The sequence below is a fragment of the Eleutherodactylus coqui genome, chromosome 1 (genome assembly GCF_035609145.1).
Source record: "Eleutherodactylus coqui strain aEleCoq1 chromosome 1, aEleCoq1.hap1, whole genome shotgun sequence".
Lineage (NCBI taxonomy): Eukaryota > Metazoa > Chordata > Amphibia > Anura > Eleutherodactylidae > Eleutherodactylus > Eleutherodactylus coqui.
Genome location: NC_089837.1, coordinates 433,045,688 through 433,069,418, shown reverse-complemented (window position 1 = coordinate 433,069,418; position 23,731 = coordinate 433,045,688). Strand labels below are relative to the sequence as shown.

Here is a 23,731-nt window from a genome sequence, read left to right as displayed (position 1 = left end):
TCGATCTTGGCGCAGGCAGTGTGATCTCTCTGTGGGGAAACGGGCAGCTATATAAGGAAGTAGCATTACAGATCTTAGGTGATAGGAAAACTTGATGAAAACACAGCAGAGATTTTCTACTGTACATTGAAGATTTTGGTTAATAAGGGTTTATTAGGCATTTTTAATAAAAACAGGCAAAACATTTGCTTCCTGATTCGCCCATTACACGTATTTTCCACAAACTTCTTAAAATCCATTTCAAAGCCCCCCTTACGTCCAATTATTGCTGCTATAGGTGCTCCGAATGAGAACCTGTGTACTTGGGTTAAAACTCTTTTACAACCATTAGTTCAGAGATCTACAGGATATATAACAGATTGCAAACAGGTTCTGAATGTTTTTGAGCATTTTCAATGAAGAGCGAATACAGTTGGTCACATGTCAGGTCAGATCACTGTATTTGAACTGGAATATGATTTCTCCAGCAGGCTTTGGGGTATTTTGTCGCTTTCCGAATTGAGTATCGTGTGCACACATCATTGAACCAGAATCAGACACAAATGCTGGTCTAAAAACTGGGAGAGTCTCTACCATGTGTAGAGGCTCAGGCCTTTTATTATAACACATGACAACCGCCCTTTAATGGGCGTGCAACAGGTTACATCAGTAACATATAGGATTCTCATTTGTCGGATCATACAGAATCCCCCTCCTCTCTGCCCACCCCCTCCAAGTGTTGAGGTGGTATGGACTTCGTCCTCTAGCTGAAGTCATCTCCGTGTAGTGATGACTCATTGTTTACCTAGCTTCAGGATGAGGAGTGGAAGGGGCTAGACAAACACTCAGTATTGGACACATAAACTGGTTGAGCAACTTCTTATGTACTTAGAGCAAATACATCACCCATCCATTGGCTAGCAAATACCATGATTAGATTGTGTGTGTCCTTTAGACTCCACAGAGCTGAAAGTCATTACAACATCAATAGACATTTTATACTAAATAATTATCATGTCTATCACAATCCCCCCTTAAAATGTCTATCCTCTAATTTTCACAGTTCTCTGCGCGTGAGCCTATAACTGGAGCGCGTTGAAGGTTCGTTTTAGGGTCTTCAAGGGGGTGTAGGACTCGTCCACTCCTTCTGGGGATGCATCCAGCAAACTCATGGTGGGAGCGGCTTTTCCAGCATCAGTTTCACAGGTCTCTCTGACACAGGGGATAACACAGCAGACTAGAACAGAAAAGGTAACCATCAGTTCACATACAACAGCGACGCCCGTCTGTGCCAGGATCCTTTACCACCCGCTCATCCATGGCGAGTGCTGGTCCCAAAAGTTAGCTCTTTTTAGTTAGTGCGGTCAGCTTCTTAATGGCAACTGCGTCTTTACCCGCGGGTCACGTGTCGTCTAGGATGTAGGTACAACAAGTCTCCCCTATCATCTTTACAGACACTCCCCTTTTTAGCTAAAGTCATATCTAAGGTCATTCTATTTTGAAAAGTCATAGTCGAGGTAGGTCCTATTGGTCGACTAGTCCCTATAAGGCGTCTCTAGTATAATTTATAAACCACTGCTAATTATAATAAACATAATTAATCCAGTCAACATTTATTTACCCTAATGATCAGGAAAATGGACTCGAATCTAGTTTTAACTTGGTCTCTAATTTTTAAAACTTGTCAGGTACCCCCCTTGGCTATCCTATGATGTCAATGTATACGTGTAGATCAAAACTACCACCAGGGGTCTTTCTTCTCGCTCTAGTATAATGTTACAATACTAGTAGCGTGCACAGGTACGCACGGCGTGTGACTCCCTAATCTTCACCCACACCAGTGTCCCTCCTGGAGATAGTCCTAATGGTGAACACGTCCAAGTCGCCTCACCCTTGCGTCAGGGTTTTCCCACTGCCCGTAAGTCCCTACTCCTAGGAGGGGGGGGGATCCCTACCTCACCTCAGAGGGAGGCCATGGATTCCCTGGGCTCATTTCCGGGCATCCATACCCTCTATCTGTACAAGTTAACACCACACAGGGTGTGCCCTCGCCGGAACCTAAGGTCTTCTGCACTATCCCTAGGCAAATGGGAATTCCACTGACAATCCATCTTAGGAGATCGGGGCAGGCGCAGTACTAGTACATTTCTCCTTTTTCTTTGGTAGCGTATGTGTTTGGCATTATCGGAACTGGCTCTTCATCTTTTTCAAACAAGGGAAACGTTGGTGTCTGACAGGATGTGGAGGAGCATAAGGGCTTTACTAAGGCACACTCCCCTGTCCAATTACCCTCCAGGCGGGTCCTCTACCTCATGTCTCCACAAAGCCAGTAAACGTCTCCTAAGGACTGGACCTGATTCTGCATCTATTCCCCTCCTATCATACTGTAGGAGGAGCAATACCCGTTGGTGAGTTCCCCAAAAATCTCCCTCCACCCTGCCTATTTGCCTGGCAGGTGTAGTTTCCAGGGTAGTCAGTAATACTCTCTCCGGTGCAAAACACTTAAGTAGTTATAGAGTATTCCTTCTTCCATTTCTCACGGACAGTGTAATTAGCGGAAATGTTCGTGAAGAGACTAATAAACCACTCTTCAGCATCTACAGGGAGATTTAGGGGGACCATCCCCGAGTGTAGTCGGGCACTACCGCACACGCAACAGTTAGACTTGTTGCTCCTGTTAGCATTGTACCTCATCAACTCCAACCAGAGATTCTGGTCAGAGTAGCCAGTCGCTACTGTCAAGGTGTCCTCAAAAGGTAGGGTCGGCTATGATCATCATGTTCGTCAAGGTCTTTATCTTACGGCGGAGGGGGTTAATTATGGGCACGGGACTAAGTGAAGGCTTCCATTCGGCTGCATCTACCATATCCCTTATTTTAAACTTCCCTAAGGGATCTGTCCTCCCGTACCGGTATGTCCCCAGACTATAAGTCTCCCCGTCCCCCGGGCTTGGATCTCCCATGGTTAATGTAAAAACCGCATTAAAACCAAGCAACATACTAAGTTCAGCCTTCCAATACCTGCTGTCCTTATTATTTTCAAGGAGGGTTATACGACTAATTAGGGATTTCCCGCTCCTATCTTTCTTATTTAAGGCACTTCGCGGTTTATAGGACTAGTCTGTTCCTGCGTTCCATCCCACTAATCCCCAATAACGGCAGTCTTCTCCCCAGACGTTATCAGTGGCGCAAACATATTGTATTCCCCGGGTATGTAAGTCATATAACCAGCTGGACTGAGCTAAATCTGGCCTGCGGTGGGATCTTGCGCCTAGACACGGGACCACAGTACAATAGTCGAAGGAATATGCGGCTACTTGAGCATTGGACGAGTTATACTAGAAGGTAACCATACCCTCATATTCTTCCGACTAAGGATTCCAGTTGCCACCCTCCTCTCTTACTAGCCCTAACCAGAGTAATGTCTTTGGCACAACTTAAGACTGGTCTCCCGGATCTGAAGCTTTCTTACAGTATGAAGCGTGGATCCATGTAAGTCTTTCGGCTAGTTTCACAGCTGTGGCAGTAGTCAGAAGCACCTGGTAGGGGCCATCAAATCGGGGCTCAGGAGGGTGCTTCCTGGGGAACTTCTTGACGCACACCCAATCCCCAGGCTGCAAGATATGTGTCCCAGTGTCTGCCTCTGAGTCTGGAAGAGAACACCTGTGCATAGGCTTTGGTTAGTTCTTTAACAACGGAAATCACATACTCAGTCAACACATCAGATTGTAATTGTAACCACTGAGGATAGTAACGACCTAGCCTTGGGGCTAGCCCAAACAATCTCGTAGGGAGATAATGTATAATCCCCCCTGGGTTCATATCTAACACTGTATAAGGCTATTGGATGACAGTCTTTCCAAAGTGGCGTCATTTTTAAGTATCTTACTTTTAGCGTGCCACTACGTCTCTCCACCTTTCCACTACACTAAAGATGGTAGAGTGTGTGAAAGGCCTGGGATACACCCAGAGCAGACATGACATGTTACATTCACCTGCGAAGTTTATACCTCTGTCTGACTCTGAATCACCTCTGGTACCCCATATTCACAGTTTACCTCGTTCATGAGCTTCTTTGCGGTTACCTACTTGTTTACCTTGGTAACAGGGTCGGCCTCCAACCTGCAAAGACATCAACAACAACAAGCATGTAGTCATACTTCCCAACAAGTGGGAGCTGAACGTAGTCAATTTGCAATCCCTGAAATGGGTAGAGTGGTCCCGGCAAGTGTGATGTGGCAAATTTACTTCTGCCCTGACTCACCTATGGCATAGATCATGCTAAACCGGACAAATGATGCAGCAGCTACAGAGAATCTAGAAGTCGCCCAACCTCTTTCAAGCGTCGTCGTCATTACTGCTTTACTAGGTGGGTCTTTCCGTCCATCAGCTGGGCCATCATGGGATACAGGAACTGTGGTGGGCAAGTGCTGTTGACTGGTCACCACACGCTGTCCTGTTTCTGCTGCTCCCATATTAGTCCATTTATTCTTTCCTTCCTTGCTGGCTGGTAACTGTAAAAGTCTTTAGCATATCAAAGTCCAAATTTTTGTCAATGTCCAAAGTTTTTTGCCACTGACTCATGCTGTCAGTACCTTTCTTCTTTCTTCCACGGCTTGAGGGCCGCTGCCTTTGCTGCGCTGTCAGCGAGGGTGTCGTCTCTCGCCTCTCCAGTGTAGGAATCGGTGCGAACTCTCAACTTTGTCAGGTAGAAGCAGGGCCTCCATGCGACTCTGCACCGCTGCACCATACTCAATTGGTTGTCCTGCTAAGGTAAAAACTGTCTGGCCTTCCATATTGGGCCGTAATCATGAGCTGTGCCAAATGCATACCAGGAGTCAGTGTAAAGGATTGCCGGTCTTACCTCTCGCCACTCTACTCGCCTCAGTGAGGGCCTTCAATTCCGCTTATTGTACTGTGACATGCGGAGGCAGAGCTTCTGCTTCTAGGACATCTTGTTGTGTGACCACTGCATATCCGATGTGGAGTCATCAGTCCTCACCCTGATACCATCTGCAAAAAGCTCAACATATGCATTATCAACAGAGGTTCTGGTAACTGTTTGCATATCTGCAGTTTCTTACTGAATTAGTACTACATAATCGTTCTGATGTTCTATTTCACATGGCTCGGAATCTTGTAGCACAAAATCATTTATTTATTTTTTTTTCAAACCCAATAGCTGATCTACAACACCTAGATCATCTATGACCCAGATCACCTATGCCTCCCCCCTTTTGAACCGCAATACTCAATGGAAAAAGAGTCATTGCGTTCAAACTAGTAAACCAAGAGGCACAAAAACAAGCACTTTGTAGGTCAAGGTGACATTGTATGCAGCGAAGTCTGAGCAAAAATCTCCTTACAAAAAATTTTTTTTTTCCTTTCAGGTTGCAGTTAGCATTTTTTAACACAAGGGGGCGCCACACAATTCAAATTTTACGTCACCCAGTGTAATAGTATTTCAGGGTATGGCCAGCGTTTAGCTTTTACTCTCCTGTCGGAATATAATTATAGCTTCAGTGTAGACTGACACTAGAATATACAAAAGACTTAAAGAAAAACTAAAAAATACGGATGAATTAACATCCTACTCTGGGCAATTCAGTCCCTCTTTCTTCACATAAAAAGTAAAATTACTTCACCAAATTGCATGAAAAAGTTTGCTGGGTGACTATAGGGAAATTATTCCATCTGTAGGAGCCTTCCATAACATCATCTGTCTGAGTATGCATTGGAGAAGCGGGCAGTGGAAAACAGAGCCCCTGGGAACATGAGAGAGCGTCCCCTGTCATGTATTCCTGGCCTCTGTCCCCCATGCATCAACTCCAATCTTCCATGCACTATAAACCAGCTTAGTCATCTACTATGTCCCAAGCTGCATCTCCACAAAGGTTTGTTTCCCTGAACTTATCACACATCCAAAGTGGCCACATCTTGGAGTGTAACAAAGTCTGGTCAAACAAACCTTACTTCAGACAATCATGATGTTAGCACTGGATACAGTGGCATTGGGGAATATAGGCCTCCCAAATGCAGCAAAATGGCCGCCAGAGGCAGAAAGGGGCGGGGCTACAAATCTCCCAAGTGAGGCAAAATGGCTGCTGAGTAGCAGCACGTCCAGGTGAGGCAAGATGGCCGCTGGAGGAGGAAGGGGCGGGCCAGGTCCTGTCCCGGATGGGGAGGGACCGGAAGTAACATCACACACCCTGAAAGTGAGCACATGGGGGGGGGGGAGTAACTTCAGGGTGGGGGCAGGCCTCACTACATTTACTGCAGAGTCACACTATGTTGGATTGTAAACATTGCAAGCCAGCCGCCATTACAAGGAGGGGCTGCAGTCAACACAAAGACATTACATTGTTCATTAGCAATACACATACCCCCTACATGCTTTCCCCTCTTCAATCTCTTGACTACGTTATACCTTCTCCTAACAATCTAAAAACACCTTTCTTTCTGCTAGGCTTCCTGCTCATCTTCTGAAAGCTTTCTACAGCCTATCTTATCTGTCCATGACCTAACATTTCTTTCTGCAACTTTTCCTGGTCCTTTCCCATTGTTCAGTAACCAAATCACAAGCTCTATGACCTTTGTCCTTGCTCACTTTGCTCAACTCTATGCTACCTGCTTATTCTATTCTATTCAAAGTTTCTGCACACAATACTGTTTCTCTTGTAAAATCTGCTTTCTTCAAATCCTTCCCATATAACCTCTTTCCCACTCAGAATTATAATGCACATTAATTCTACACAGGGAACGACAAAGTAAACAGAAAGGGTTAATTGGAAAAAGCTTTCAGTTCACTCTTATCAGCAGCCCTCCCCCCAACAATAAACACTGCACATTCTTTCTATAATACCAGACAGACGGGATTACTGGAGAATACCCACAACGGCTCAAGGTATATATATATCTCATCTACCTTTATATCAACCCAAGGTCTACTAGCAATCCCGAAGAGCACTTCCTGTACACGTCCTAGACAGGACATTTAGCTATACACAGAGACTGACGATTATTTTCAATGACCAAAACCTCAATAATATTCTGGAGAAATCAGCCGTCACACCACGGCTATATTCACCCGTAAATACCTTTCCACATATGAGAACATAACACGCTCAATCATATGGTAAGTATACGTATCATAAATCTTCCTAACCTCACACTAGTTTTACCTAGGAGCACGTGTCACTGGCGTGTTCCCTCAGACTTAAACAGCCGAGTCCGCCCTCCCGACACATTAACCCTCACAGAATTTATCTCTTGGTCTTACATAAACAATTTTTAACCGTCTCAGACATAACAGCATACACAGCGTACAAAATACCCCTAGACAGGTAACGTGGTGATTTTTCCGAGTGGACAGAACTAGAGTTATTACCTGTCTTTCAGTGAAGGTCCAGTCTGGCTCAGGAACAGGCAGAAAAGCAGTCAGAACCCAGCTTTGACACAGGTAGATAAAGCAATCTTACCGTGTTCTGTAGATTTTCGGGCCCCTGAGTTCTGCGTGCCATCTGCCGATCTCTGTACGTTCCAGGCTGTGACCTCACAGATCCACTCGCTCACCCAGGGACTCCACTGAACTGGAATATGATTTCTCCAGCAGGCTTTGGGGTATTTTGTCGCTTTCCGAATTGAGTATCGTGTGCACACATCATTGAACCAGAATCAGACACAAATGCTGGTCTAAAAACTGGGAGAGTCTCTACCATGTGTAGAGGCTCAGGCCTTTTATTATAACACATGACAACCGCCCTTTAATGGGCGTGCAACAGGTTACATCAGTAACATATAGGATTCTCATTTGTCGGATCATACAGAATCCCCCTCCTCTCTGCCCACCCCCTCCAAGTGTTGAGGTGGTATGGACTTCGTCCTCTAGCTGAAGTCATCTCCGTGTAGTGATGACTCATTGTTTACCTAGCTTCAGGATGAGGAGTGGAAGGGGCTAGACAAACACTCAGTATTGGACACATAAACTGGTTGAGCAACTTCTTATGTACTTAGAGCAAATACATCACCCATCCATTGGCTAGCAAATACCATGATTAGATTGTGTGTGTCCTTTAGACTCCACAGAGCTGAAAGTCATTACAACATCAATAGACATTTTATACTAAATAATTATCATGTCTATCACATATTCTAGTTTTCCACATAGTTTGACTGCTTTGGTGTTTCATACACCGATGACCTAAATGAATATATTTTGGAGGTTGTACAATATCTGCTTGATGATAATTTCCTCACCTTTGACAGTGAATACTATTTGCAGGTGTATAGAGTACCTATGAGTGCTAAATTTTCTTTGTTGCTTACAAATCTGTTCATTTCATGAAGGGAAGAAATTCTGATTATTATTTTTTTGGCTGTCGGTATCTCCATCACAGACTCTGGCATGGATGATCAAACAGGTTTTCTTTGAGTTCTCTTATCTGAGTCTCCCGTTCACCATTTTTCTTATCTAGCTGCATTTTCAGCTCCTGTAGATCTCATTCCGACTTGTAACGCATCATCTGTGAAGCCCCATTTACACACAACGATTGTCGTTTGAATGAACAAGACCGAACGAATTAACAACTTTTTTGCATAGAAATGCTGAGCATTTAAATGTACAGATAATCGTGAAATATTCTCCACTTCCCTCATTAGCTAAAGTAAACGGTGTATATGTTTGCTTAAGGCCTTTTTACACCAGCTGATGATCGCTAAAAAAAATCGCTAATTGGCGATCATTTTAGCGATAATCGGTGCGTGTAAATTTGCGCCCTTGGTCCGCTTTTCTGGCACTGCTGGCTGATCGTTAAATTCAGTCCAACCTAAAAAATGTTGCTCACTTTTATCAGCAGTTCTCCACGGGGAGTGCTAATAGCATTGTTTCCCCTTGGAGAACAAAGGATCTGAGAGCAGATAATAGCTTCTGGCTATTAGCTTCTTCAGTGAATGCTTCATTTGCATACCTAATTGGTATTTGAGTAGCTACTTAAATACCAATTAATTTTTTGCAAAACGATCGCTCAAGGCTGTCGATCAAACTGTTGTTTGAGCGATCATCGGCCCCTGTAAACCAGCCTTTCGGTAGGCCTGTGTATATGAGGATTCTCTGGCTGGCAGGGTTTTAATTAGTCCTCTGCAGGCATGAGTAAACAAGTAGTCCTTGTGTTTATGCGAGGCAGTCACCCCTCCCCTCAAGTTCTTAACTCTGAATGAATGCTATTTAAATGAAGCGAAAAGCAAACAAACTAAGGACCATTGTTATGCAGGTTGAAACTTGAACGATTAGTGCATGATGGCTTTGCATTTACACGTAGCGATTATCACGCAAATTCGTTTGTTTGAGCGAATTTTGAGCGATAACCGTTTTGTGTAAATGGGCCTTACTCTTGGGCTCTTATTTACATTTTCTTAAAGTCGTGTTCACACTGTGCAGCTTGCACTTCCAGACATTTTGCTACATTTCCGAGGTCTTGTATCGTTGTGGGCTTTTGAAAGATATCTCTCATATTTCTTTTTCTGACTTTTCAATTTTTCCAGGTCTTGTTCATACTCAACAGATTTTCTCTTCTAGCAACATTCTGTGATCAGCTTCTGCTTCTGAGGCGCTCATTCTCCTTTATGACAATTGGACTTTCTGTTTTCAACTGAACTGCTTCTTTGAAAGCATTCTCTCTCTCCCTCTGGAGTCTCTCTGTTTCTTCTTCTATCAGTAACCCTTGCCTCACCAGAGCATTCATGACAGCAGGCATCGTGACAAGTTCCTCTTGAGCAGCTGTTCACTTTCTTTTCTCAGTTTGGACCTCAGGGTATGCACTGACTACATCCTCTGTTTTTCTGTTTTTCATATTTCTCTAATTCTTCTTCTTTGCACTTTTACTATCTGTAGCCCCAACAGACGTTTTGGTTGCTACTAGCAACCACTTCAGTTTCACAGAAAACTACACTGGCAATACCTCTGTCTAGTTTGCATTAACTTTTAGTACTACATGCACTAGTAACTATCTGAGTTTCACAGGAAGCTACACTGGCAACATCCCTCCCTAGTGAGCCTTCAGTCTTAGTACAGTGTTTCCTGAAGACCTACCCCAATTTTCTAGTGGTGGTTTAGGGGGATGTGGGATGTAATATAAGCCCTACCCCGAAAATAAACCCTAGCTACACTACATAAAAAAGGAATACATTACCTTACAGGTTTGAACCGGATCCCTCATGATTGGCTGAGCCACGGCGTTCGAAGAGCCAATCAACAGCCATCGCATTGTGGAGGCGGGATTTATGAATCGTCTGAGCCATTGGTGCGGATTTTGACTAGAAATGAACCGCACACCCGCAGCTGATTTCATACTATGCAGCGCTCCCCTCACCTCCTTCATAGGCATCCTGCCCTCAGCGCCCGTCAGCTTCTGGTTCCCAGTGGCCTTGTCAGGTGCGGCACCGCTGGCCAGTTGATGCTGGTCAGGTGATGCCACTACAGGCCGCTGGGAACCAGGAGCCGGGGAGCGCTGGCAGCGGGAAGCCTACAGAGGAGGTGAGGGGGAGTGCCACATAATATGAAATCGGCTATGGGTACGCTACTGATTTCCTGCCATAATATGTACCAATAGTCCTCCAGGGCTCCAGCTAGGAAAAAAACATAGGGTGTTCCTCACTGTGTATGTTGAAGCAGCCCTGTCCTTTTTATAATGACTGAGGTAAAGCTCATACATCGTGATAATCCCTGCCCCCTGACGTGGTGGCACTTTGCTATAAATAAATGAGCAATCCCTACCCTAGAAGGAGTTGTTGGAATCGAATAAAACTTTCTGTGTGATTTGTAATGTTGATATAGGGAAGTGATTACAATATCAGAGCAAAAGGATAATTTTTTGAGTAAAACTGAACAGTTGAAGGGAGGTTGTAGGACCTTGTTGGGCTATCTCTAACTTGGATGCAAGCTGTGATATGGCCAGGCATGGAGGAATACAGGTTCTGTATGGTATCCTGCAGCATATCTGTCCAGATTTGCTGTAACTGAGCCTCTAGATTGTGCAAACTTGTAGGCTGTCAACCTTGGCATCCCAGATAGTCCCAGCAGCCCCAGAAGTGTGACAATGTTGTAGAGGGTCCTGTGACCCCCTTGCTGTGTGCGGCCAAGCATTATTCTGCTGGAAAATGTCTCTTGGAAGCCGCCATGAGAGGAACACATGTGGCTGCAGGATGTCCTGAACATATCACTGAGCTGTCATTGCCCCTCGTACCTGTACTAGGGGTGACCGACTGTCATATGTGATGGTCCCCTAGACCCTCACCCCAGCAGTGGGGGCAGTGTGCCGCTCCACACAGGATTGAGCCACTCACCCCTAGGTCTCCAGACATGAACATGGCCGTCGTCCGTGCTCAAACATAAACTGTAGTCATCACTGAAGACAACTCGATTCTACTCCTTAGCATCCAGTTTCATTGTTCAGCACACCACTGCAAATGCAGGCAATGGTGGATGGGTGTCAAAGGCAGTACACCTTTTCGGTGCTGTGAGACCAAATGTCCTTCAGCCAAGTACCTGGAAATGGTTCCTACTGACCCAGGGGATGTAACAATGGTGCCCCCTGTCTCTGGGTGGTGGACAACAAAACAGTTGGAGCTGCTAGTGTTCCTCGGACGATCAGACAATCCTCCTCCTGGTGGTCCATTGGGAGCGTCCTGAGCCTGGTCACCTTGTGTGCCTTAGCACATCCTCTGGTCCCAACACCTCCTAATAGTCTGGTGGTGGCAATTCATAGATACGACCATCCAGCTTCTTGCCTCCAATAATGCGCCCCTTCTCAGACTCTCGTAACTAGGAGAAATGTCTTTGTGTCGCAGAGGCGTCTAGTGGTCAACAAGCTCCACACAAGCAGAAAAAGAGGTCACTGCACACAAGGAGCCTCTGAGAGCCTTTTATAGGCAAAGAGAACCACTTTTAGGGCCTCCCGTGGCAAGACTGTTCATCTAATTACACCACAACTCGAATCATTTGTATATCTGTCTGAGATGTAACTGCATGCCAAGTTGTGTGGCAAAACAACTCCTTCTAGGGGCTTGATATTTTATAACAAAGAGTGGAAGCCAAAGCAAAGTTCTCAGTAGGGTTGCAGAGGCTGCATCATGACTGTTGCACAAGGAAATCGCTAGATAGATTTATCGGAGGGCTTCTTCAGATGACTGTGTTTAATTTGGTCCATGAAAAATACTAACCTTGCGTTTTTTTTATGTGGTTAGTATTGGCAGTTGTGCAACTTTATTCCGATATTAAATGTATGCGTGCGCATGTTTCTGTAGTTGTGGCAGCCATGGCTTAGCTTCACATTTAAAAGGAACCTGTCACCTCCTTACTGCACCATAAACTAAGTTATGGTGCAATTAGAGGACATTACAGGAAGCAGGTTGATTTATTTTTAATACCGACCCGCGGACCTGCACCCTGTTTCAGCGGTGCCTGACGCTGAAGTCCACATGATGCACCAAAATCTGACTTTTTGCCACGCGTGCGCTCTCCTATACAAGTCTATGGAAAAGCGCGAGCACAGGACTCTGAAGAGAGTCAGATTTTTGTGGGCCACACCGACTACGGCGGCAGAAAACAGGAGCGGGTGGATATGAAAAACACATCACCCGGTGTCCCGTCCCCTCCCCAACCTCACTATAACTTAGTTTATGGTACTGTAGGGAGGTGACAGGTTCCCTTTAATTTAGTTTGCGTTAGTGCTGCTGTATGTACCCACACTGGCATCTGCCTGAGTGGGAAAACTAGTTTTTGCTCCAGAGTCCTGGAGCATTTATTGTGCTAACAACACAAGCCACCGTTCTGACAATACATCGCCTATAATGGTCAATAAGGGACTTTTAAGCCCTGGAATAGACAATATTTTGTAATAAAGTCACACATGTGATGCTATTATCAGGACCGCTGTCCCTGATGAACAACAGACTCTGAATGGGATCCGAGTTTTCTGCTTTACAGAAGGGAAATATTGCCGAATATCTGATTTGTATTGCAAAGGTTCCTGCAAGTTTTATCCGGCAGCAAATTGTATTTGTGCAGAGAGATTAATCTCAGCGGAATAAGTCGGTCCCCATTGTAATGAGGTAGCGGTAATGTGTGACCTTCACGAGCGGGAGAGCGAACAGCGCAGGATTAATGCCAGTAATACTGAGTGTGTCCCGGGCAGGGCGGCCGCAGCGCTACATTCACCGGCGTTCCTGCACAATCTAGTCTGCCATTTATCATCGCAGGGCCGGGACCTTGTAAAGTAGATTCACGGATGTTTTCCGACAATGGAAATTCCTCAAGTGTTGTTTACACAGAGCTGCGGTAAACATTGTTTAGTAAGTGTTTGTGGAGATCCAGTCATCGGTGTGCATTCACATCCGCTGCTAAGTGCTGAAAGACATCTGTCCTCGTCAGCAAACAGCGTACACCGCTGCCAACTCCGGGGTTGTAAAGATGGCAAATACGTGTCTGGCCGTGCCCGCGTTTACAAGCAGATTTTTGTTAGAATGTTTCATTTTATTAGGATCTGAATGCCATTTCAAAGCTTAGTTTAATGGGCCACTGCGGTGAATTTCTTTTCCATTCATTATGTAATTCGTCATCCAGTATAAATTGGCTAGTGTTACCTTGGTATGTTATTCCTTTCTATCTGAAACTCCTAGGTGGTCATGTGATCTCATTCTGACCACCTGAGAATTACTTGGCTTTATGTTCTCTCAAGAAGTTACATTTTCAGACTGCATAATGCCTGTGTGATGGTATTACATTGACTCCGCCACCCCAGCCCTACATAGGGTGGGATAGAAACCCCTATTACACTTACTGGTGATGATTACAGGCTCCTGTCATATAGTTATAATGAAGGAGATCACAGCTCATCCTCCTGACTGTATAATTATAGTGTCATTTATTTAGATGCATATAGAATACATATGGTAATGGCAACATCCTCCCAGCAGACGGGATGGTATTATATCTAGCTACTCATGTGATGCTTACTAATGAGCCATAGGAGTGTTAGCAGAGCATGGGAAAGTGAGCTGGGAGAAAGCTCAGCATCAGGATGGTGCCTGATATGTATCAGGATGCTGCACTGTATGGAAGTGACTGCAGTATGAAGAGGAGACGTCCAGAGTTGGACAGGCAATCAGATAAGATGAGCAGGGATGGAAAATATGTGATCTATATGTACCCAGGACTGTGATTGTAACAATAAGGCGCCCTCTGCGTCTAGAGGAAAGAAGGTTTCTACACCAATATAGAAGAGGATTCTTTACTGTAAGGGCAGTAAAAATATGGAGATGTGTGCCTGAGGACATGGGGATGGCAAACTCATTAAGAGTTAAAAAAGGCCTTAGTTATATTAAGTTACACTGACTAGATTACTTCACAAGGATCATTGATCCGTGGATTATTCTGATCACAAAATTTGGGTTGGGAAGGAATTTATTTTCGTAAAGTGAGGAAAATTGGTTTCTACCTCATTTTATTGGGTTTCTACTTTCCTCTGGAACAACATTGCAGGATAATGGGCTGAACTTGATCGATTTAGTGTCTTTTTAAAAAAGTCTTATACACTATGTTAGGCTGCCTGACCACGGGCGATGATGAGCGGGCAATAAATCGCCCGCGGATCACGCTCTGTAAAGCTTTCCATAGCTCATAGCGATTCTCCGCTCGCGGAACTTAAATCGCGGCATGCTGCAATTGCTGTGATTCTCTGCGGTGAGCCTATCTATCAGATAGGCTCACTTTGGAGACCTGTCAGCATTCCCCCCTCCTCCCCCGCGGTGGAATATCGCTAGCGATATTCCGCCTCGGCCGTGGACAGGGGGCCTTACTATGAGATCTGCCGCTCAGGTCCCCAAGTAGTCAATTGATGAAAATCTTCTGTGGACAGGAAAAAATGCTCATAATGCCGTCCCTAGTGTAGTGGCCAGCTTTGGTATTGCAGATCAATCCCATTGAGATGAATAGGAAAGAGCTGATTGGCATGGGTCCCAAGCGAGTAACCTTTGCCAATCTGCTATTGATGAAGACGGATTCATAGGATAGGTCAGTAGTTGTAGCCTGGAAAGCTTAAAGGGGTTGTCCCGCGGCAGCAAGTGGGGTTATACACTTCTGTATGGCCATATTAATGCACTTTGTAATGTACATTGTGCATTAATTATGAGCCATACAGAAGTTATCAAAAGTTTTTCACTTACCTGTTCCGTTGCTGGCGTCCTCGTCTCCATGGTTGCCGTCTAATTTTCGCCGTCTAATGGCCAAATTAGACGCGCTTGCGCAGTCCGGGTCTTCTTCTTTTCTGAATGGGGCTCCATGTAGCTCCGCCCCGTCACGTGCCGATTCCAGCCAATCAGGAGGCTGGAATCGGCAATGGACCGCACAGAAGCCCTGCGGTCCACCGAGGGAGAAGATGCCGGCGGCCATCTTCACCGGGTAAGTAAGAAGTCACCGGAGCGCGTGGATTCAGGTAAGCGCTGTCCGGTGTTCTTTTTTAACCCCTGCATCGGGGTTGTCTCGCGCCGAACGGGGGGGGGGGGGGGGGGGGTTGAAAAAAAAAAAAACCCCGTTTCGGCGCGAGACAACCCCTTAAAGGGGTTGTCTCGTGGCAAACATCGAAATTTTACATTACCCCATTCCCCCTGGCATAAAATAGCAATTTAAAGCGGTTTTTAAACCGCTTGCTACTCACCGATCCGACGAAATATGGAGTTATAAAAATCTTCTCCCTAAGATGGCCGCCGGTCCTTTCCCAGGGATGCACTGTGGTTTTCTCCCATGGTGCACCGCGGGTCTTCTCCCATGGTGCACCATGGGCTCTGTGTGTTCCATTGCCGATTCCAGCCTCCTCATTGGCTGGAATCGGCACACGTGACGGGGCGGAGCTACGATGACGACGCGGTGACCAGCTTGCCGGCACGAGCGGCCCCATTCACCAGGCAGAAGCACGGACTGCGCAAGCGCGTCTAAAAACGCCAGAAGACATCAGAATTAGACGGATCCATGGCGGCGGGGACGCTAGCAACGGAGCAGGTAAGTGAATAACTTCTGTATGGCTCATATTTAATGCACGATGTATATTACAAAGTGCATTAATATGGCCATACAGAAGTGTATAACCCCAATTGCTGCCGCGAGACAGCCCCTTTAAGTTAGTGGGTGCCACTGTAAAGTCTAATTGCTGATGCGGAAAAGCATCTGACGTATTCCAACATTCTAATTGAAGCCTGTACAGCTCCGATGTCGGAAGATGTCTTGCAGGATATTCTTACTGTGTATTACTGGCTGCTCGGTTGTCGGAGGCCTCTCCGGCATGTCACATACTGCAGTACTGGCTCTAGCCAGCAGATGGCGCCATTGTAAAATGGCAGTAAGAGAAAGCCCCCTAGGAAACCCTGAATCCAAAATTGGATTGCAAAGGGTTAAAGTTCCCTTATTACATATTCAATCAATAACCTGTATTTATGTAGTGCCCACAGATCCTGGTAATGTACAGATAGTCAGCTTGGATAAACAAAGCCTATGGATGCAGAGCCATTAGTCTGTGTAAAGGTTTTCCGTGACTAATATTTATGTATACACTAGTCCTAATTTTGCTGTTTATGCTTTTACAATATGTTCTTCGAATCAGATTTAGGACGTAGGCCTCACACGACCGAGTTTGAATTGTGTAATCCGCGATCGTCCCCTGCACAGACGATCCGCGCCATTCCGCACACATTTAAACAAACTGAACATTCGCAGCAAAGAGCGATTGGGATTTCTGCTTGCAGAAATTAAATCAAAGCATGTTCTCTTTTTGCGCTAATTCCATGTGGACAGCTTCCATTGAAGTCAATGGAAGCCATCAGATCCGCGGGCCTTCCGCAGTTGACCTTGCGGAAAAGTCACGGATTCCGCAGCATCGCCTAGTGATGGCCATTCTGATACTGCATTCCCACAGGTGGGGCATGGAGAGTGCAGTTCTTGCACCTAGGGGTCCCAGGATTCAGACTCCCAGCAATCATACAGTTATCACCTATCTTGTTGATGGCAGATAAATGGTTTTGGTGGGATTACCCCTTTAACATTGTCAGCAGTTTGTGCTACAGTAGCATTTTTGTGGGTTCAGACCAGATGGTCTAGCATTTGCTTGCACCATCCATTATTTAGCCTACTTAGTAGGTTAGTACCTACTTTTGGTAGGTACTAACCACTGCATATCGGGAGCACCCTATAAGGCCTGGTTCTCACAGGGCGTATTCCCGGCGAAAATGTTGCGGTTTGGCTGCAGCGAAAAATAGTGAGAATTCCCCCGGGTAAGCGATGCTTCAAAACCCGCGGCACTTGGCTGCCGGTTTTGGAGCGGCTTGGACACAAGCTTTTACATTGCGACCTGCACTCCCATAGAGGGGAGCACAGCCACAATGGGAAAGAAAAAATGGACATTCTGCGGCTGGCGAATCCGCACCTGCTTATGCCGGCCTTGCCGTGACGGATTCGCTGTCCTGTGTGGACGAGATTTCTGAGAAATCTCGTCCACATGGCTGGCTAATGCCGGGATTAGCGGGCCGCAGGCCGACTTGCCGCGACAAAGTTCCGGACGGAATTTCCGCGGCAAATCCGCCCTGTATGAACCCAGCCTAAGACCTGATGTTGGAGATTCTCTTGATGTAGGATCCAACATCTGATGTGACACCCAGGATAACGTAGGAAATTAACTTTATTTCTGTGTCGACACGGAGGGACCTATAGATACGGTCACAAATATCTGAGTGGCTATTACATCAGATACATAAGTTTATATAGTGAGTAGGCAGGCTTATCAGATGTGAAAACTATTGGTTAAGGTTATCTATATATTAAAGATCAGGAAGTATGTTCTTACTTTCAGTTATGAAGGTAAAGGAGAAGAGAGCGGGGGTGGGAGGGGGTTAATGGGGATCACAGCTGCAATCCTCTTGGTATCCAATTACACAATGTTCATCAGATACAAGTTGAGAGACAGTATCACACCCCAGAGGATTAGATACATCGCTCAGCTGACTGTATGTACTTTTATTAGAGAAAAACATCTTTTAGTCACTACGCTTCATACAAAGAGGAAGGGAAGTTAATAAAGCTAAGGGCTCCCACACACTTGCGTTTACGTTTTTTGTTAACGCGATTGTCAATGGGACTTTCTATTGTAAAAAATGCAGCGCAACTGCGTTTTTGGTGCGTTGCGTTTTTAACATTAGAAAGTCCCATTGACAATCGCGTTAACAAAAAACGCAATCGCAAGTGTGTGGGAGCTTTAGGCTGCATTCACACAGGGCGGATTTGCCGCGGTTGAGCATGTCTGTTTACTTTCGTTTTTTGGTTATTTATGTCACGGCCGCGCTCTCCTCTATGGGAGCGCCGGCCGCAACGGAAAAGCATGTGGCCGTGCTGCTTCAAAGCCGCCGCGGCTTAAACCGCTGCGGTTCTCCCGGCGGAAATCTCGCGGTTTTTGCTGTGGCCAAACCACGAGATTTCCGCCGGGAATCCGCCCTGCGTGAACCCTGCCTTAAAGTTAGTATACAGCAGCTACATTTCATTTGGTAGATACATACGTAATAAACAGAACAATATATAATATGCTTCAGCCTGCGGGCTGATAACAGAGAAACAATAGTTTATAAGTCCTTTGGGTGCCATCTCTGCTGTTTGCCGGTTGACGCCAGGACTTGGCATTGTTTAGTCCGGGTGTTTTCCAACAGGCAGTGGCTTTCCGCCTGCGGTTATGGTGGAGATTTGTGCTGCGCACGGGCTCCTTAGGGTATGTTCACAGGTTGATTTTTTTTATTTTTTTCCTTTTTTTGCGGCGTTTCATGGTATCGGCAATATGGATGAGGTTTCAAGAAAACACATCCCTGCTCTATGGAAAAAGTCTGCAGCGTGAACTGAGCTGCACAGCAGATTCTCATTGCAGACTTCACCCCTTCCAGTGAATGGGGGGAAGTCGTGGCAAATCTGTAAGCGATCTGCACCATTTGGTGAATACGTTTGCTGCTGTAGAAAATCCACAGTGGATCCATTGCTAACTTTGCTACCTAATACATCCCACCGCCATGACTGGTGCCATCGTCATGAGATAATATTCACTTTACCTTGCCCTGGTTTTAATGTTATGGTTATGTATTCATACTGATTGCTCTTGGCACTGTCCATGTTTGTAGACAATTCTGAAGCATTATTGATGAGTGATATATAGAATCTATGTACATTGGTAATAACTGGGAGCTGCGGACATGCTGGTGCTGTGTGGAGTGTCTGCACACTTGTATGCACTGCTGGTCCTTTCTTTATGGAGACCTTTATGTGATTCCCCTGTATTCCCAGTGTGGGATGCAGAAGGACGGGTTTCTTCGGTCTGTATATGTATTTTCGTGCTCAGCTGGAGGCACACCCTTGTTTAGAAAGCAGTATTACTTGTGTGGTCATTAAATGTCAGATGTCTTTTGAGTTGCACAAGTGTATGAAAGCTGTTTATAAGTAAATCCACAGGCGCCCTCTACTGGCCGACTCCATCAAGTGTTATATATTGCACTGGGCTGTATTTACAAGGACGTATGTAGAATAGAGATGAGCAAACATACTTGTTAAGGGACAGTAATCGAGCAAATATCGTCCCTTTCGAGTACCTGCCTGCTCGTCAGAAAAGATTCGGGTGCCGGCGGGGGAGAGCAGGAGGGAGATCTCTCTCTCTCTCCCTGCTGACCCCTGCTCACTCCCACAACCTACTGCTCACCCCCGCTGGCACCCGAATCTTTTCTGACGAGCAGGCAGGTACTCAAAAAGGACGATACTCGTTCGAGTATTGTCCCTTAACGAGTATGCTCGCTCATCTCCTATGTACATACAGAATATTTATTTTGGGCTGTCTGTGTCTGTTTGGCCTAATGTATTCATATGATCCCAATAATTCATACAAGAAAAGGTATAAGAGTGACCTCTGGACATGCACAGTACTTCCCACAGAAGTCCCAAATGTGAACTGAGGTTCTCTTTGCACTTGTACAATTGTGGCAAGAGTTTTGAGACTGACACAAATTTTGGTTTTCGCAAAGTTTGACGCTTCAGTGTTTTTAGATCTTTTATTCTGCTGTTTCTATGTTTACTGTTGTGCAGGTAAAAGCACTTCATAAGTTTTTAAACTTTTAATGACAAATACATGAAGAGTAGGTAAAGATAATAATAGTAATTTTTATTTGTATAGCGCCAACATATTCCGCAGCGCTTACAAAGAGGGGGAATACAGAAAGACAAAAGTACAAACATTACAGAACCACGGTTACATTGTAATCAGCTGATGGAAACATTAGGGGTGAGGGTCTTGCTCCAACGAGCTTACATACTACAAGTAATGGGGGGATACAGAAGGTAAAGGGCTGGAGATGTGCGAGTATGGTGAAGTGGAGAGTGAGGGATGCTATTCACATAGACAATGGTCAGACGTTCAGCCGTGTGATGGCAGAAACAGTATGACTGCAGGAGCAGTTGATTGTGGCTGGCAAGGATTGCAGTCAGTAGGTCAGGAAGCATGTTATCAGGCGACGTACAGAGGGGTTTGTAGGGAATGTGGTATGCCTCCCAGAAGAGGTGCGTTTTTAGAGCACGCCTGAAGTTCTGTAAGTCCTGATTGCTCCTTTGGTAGTGCGTTCCAAAGGACTGGTGCTGCTCTGGAGAAGTCTTGGAGGTGGGAATGAGAAGTTCGAATTAGAGGGGTGCGCAGTCTAGTTTCGTAAGCAGAGCGGAGAGCCCAGGCTGAGTGATGGATTGAGATGAGGGAGGCAATATAGAGGGGCGCTGCGCTGTGGAGGGCTTTGTGGATGAAGGTAGTGAGTTTAAATTGAATTCTGTATTTAACGAGCAGCCAGTGCAGTAACCGGCAAGATTCAATGTTTCGGCCGGCTGCACACAAACGGATTTGCATTGCGTAACTCGCAGTTGGCGTCCGCACCTCAGATCTGCAGGAAATACCGTTCAGAACATGGAATGCAATGGTTCCCCATCACCAAATTGCTCCTGGATGTTTGGTTGAAGTTGCTCTTGGAGGATGTTTAGATACTATTGTGAGTGAGCCCGCTGCCTTGGATGAAAAGCGACCCCACACAGCAGTGGTCTCAGGATGCTTTGCTTTGGCCTGACACCAGACTCATAGCAGTGCTCACCTTCTCTACTCCAGACTGTTTAAGACATCTGGAAGAATGACTGTCCGAAGGGGGCTTCATCAGACAAAATAACGTTACCAAAGGTGTAAACTAAGCCAACTAAATAGCGGTCTCTACTTTGACTAGACAGCCTTATAATTCAACAGATTTATCATTCAGCAGAGCTATGGTGATAAATCTGGCCCATATTAAGACTGGCTAGTCTAAGTTTGTACTGTCTAATTTTTAGACAGTATTAGTAAATGAGCCCCAGATTTAGGTGCTCAGCCATAGAATAGTGTGTGAGTGGGAGAACGACGTCCAAGGGACCACCTACATCACATCCATATGACCTAATAGCACATATAGAAAGGGGTTGTCATCATTAAGTAACCCACTTGCTTCTCTAAATTGCTCACAACTGCCCCCTGCCACATCAGTCAGTACTACATCACATGCATTTGGTTGTTGTCTTGTTTTATTTCCACCCAGGTTGACGTTTTGCAGTATTCCTACTCCTTTGCATCACGCTCCCTCATTATAACAGCGACATATCTCTGCTTCCAGATACAAATGTTGAAGAAGATGGAGTCTAACACACACACAGGCAAATCATTTTTCAGGCGAGGTGGAAACAATGTAACGCCAATCAGGAACTTCAACCATAGATCCCTTCAGAAGTCCAAAAATAGTATAAAGAATGTTGCAGCATAAATGGTGACAACTAAAACACTAAGCCTTTAGTTCTTCAGGTCTTCAAAGATAATGCTACGTTCCGACCTGCATTTGGTCTTTATCAAGCTATATCTCTGCTTCCGGGTCACGGGAACGTGGCAAAGTCTGGTGGTAAACCTGGAGTGGTAGGAATACCCCCCCCCCCCCCCCCCCCCCGTCACCTTCAGGATGTCGCTGTGAATCGCACAATTGTACAACTTCTACAGCTAAACCGGGCGGCAGCTGGTTCTCTGTGTGGGGATTATATAATAGTTATTACCCAATCTCTCGCTGCTCCTTGTTATCTCTCCGTCACCAATAAGCTGTCACATGATACAGGCATTTAATCTCTGCAATGCTCCACCACATACGGAAGTGTTAGGAGGGAAACAACTCAGAGATGATCAAATGAAGCGTCGCGGAATTGGGAGATTCCTGTTCTGTTAACCCATTGTATACAATGGTAGCAGTATTACCAATACACTCGAGAGAAGTAAGCCGATCTCTTCACCCTGTGGAAAAATGAAGAGTGACTTGATATTACGATCTGTTAGTGCAGATGTAGTTTATATGTACAGTTTTCTTCTAATTCAGGCACACAGAATTCTAGTCTTCCACAACTCCTTTCACGACATTAAAGCCGGCTGTGATATCTGGGGAAACCAGTTAGATTTTAATCTGTCCAATCCTATTGTCTCACTGAGATAATCCTCATAGAAACATTACCCCTATAGCTGCAGTGGTATTAACCTTTTCCAGTCCAATTTGTATCCTGGTTTCCTAGGGGGCTTACTCTTTTTCCGCCGTTATACAACGGCGCTATACACTGGCTAAAGCCAGTACTGCATGAGGTGACACGTTGGATAGGCTCTGACAGCACAGAGGCTGGCAATATACAGTAAGAGAACCCCGACGGATGTCTTCCAACATCGGAGCTGTGCAGCCTTAAATCGTCTTCAGAGGTCAGACAGTGGATTGGAAAGGGTTAAAATAATAAAAAGAGCTGTACTTGCCTGTCCTCTGCTGCTGTGGTCCAGCGCTGCAGCCCCATTGTGATCCCAGTGTATGTGGAGGCAGATGATGTGACCGCTGCAGACAATCAGAGGCTGCAGTGTCACTACACGTTCTCCTGGCATCAGCGCTCACATCCTGGGCACTGTGATACCTGGAGTTCAGAATAGGGACACTGTAGTCTCTGATTGGCTGCAGTGGTCACCTGACCTGGTGACCTTATCTGTCACAACAGACGTCCGTACCATGGGACGGCTGCAGTCAGGGGCGTAACTATAGAGGATGCAGGGGATGCGGTTGCACCCGGGCCCAGGATCCTTAGGGGGCCCATAAGGCCTCACTTCTCCATATAGGGAGCCCAGTACTATGAATAAAGCATTATAGTTGGGGGCCCTGTTACAGGTTTTGTATTGGGGCCCAGGAGCTTCAAGTTACGCCTCTGGCTGCAGTGCTGGATCACGACATCAGGGGAGGGCTAAGTACAACATTTTTTGATATTTCAATGCTGTTGCAGCTATTGTGGGAATGCTGTATGGTAACCGATCAACCCCTTTAAGCTGGGTTTGCATGTACAGATTTTGGCCCAATCGGACAGATCAGATTCATGTTAATCATCACATTTACACGCAATGATCATTATTGATTTGATGTCTGGTTACTCTTTCCTCTGTACGCCCTTCTTGGTAAAGGACAGGACAGGAAGGGGAAGATGGAAGGGATTACATTCTCTCTCGCAGTTGTAACCATGGAAGCACATAGATCTGCATAGGAGCTGTATACATAAAATGGAAGAATCTTTCTAATTCACACTAGTTACCGGTACTTCATTTTAGATTTTTCATGTCGTGGAGGAATTT

The 23,731-nt window shown here is 45.6% G+C and overlaps 1 protein-coding gene and 1 long non-coding RNA gene across 2 annotated transcripts in view; one reads left to right on the top strand and one right to left on the bottom strand.

The window, feature by feature from the left end:
• Nucleotides 1–23,731, top strand: part of EXPH5 (exophilin 5) — a 95,430-nt gene that overhangs the window by 20,413 nt on the left and 51,286 nt on the right. The gene's annotated exons all lie outside the window — the stretch shown is intronic.
• On the bottom strand, nt 547–8,117 carry LOC136581125 (uncharacterized). The gene is made up of 2 exons (XR_010787043.1): nt 4,843–8,117; nt 547–4,746 (listed from the first exon to the last, which is right to left on the bottom strand). It is a non-coding gene; the product is annotated as an uncharacterized lncRNA (long non-coding RNA).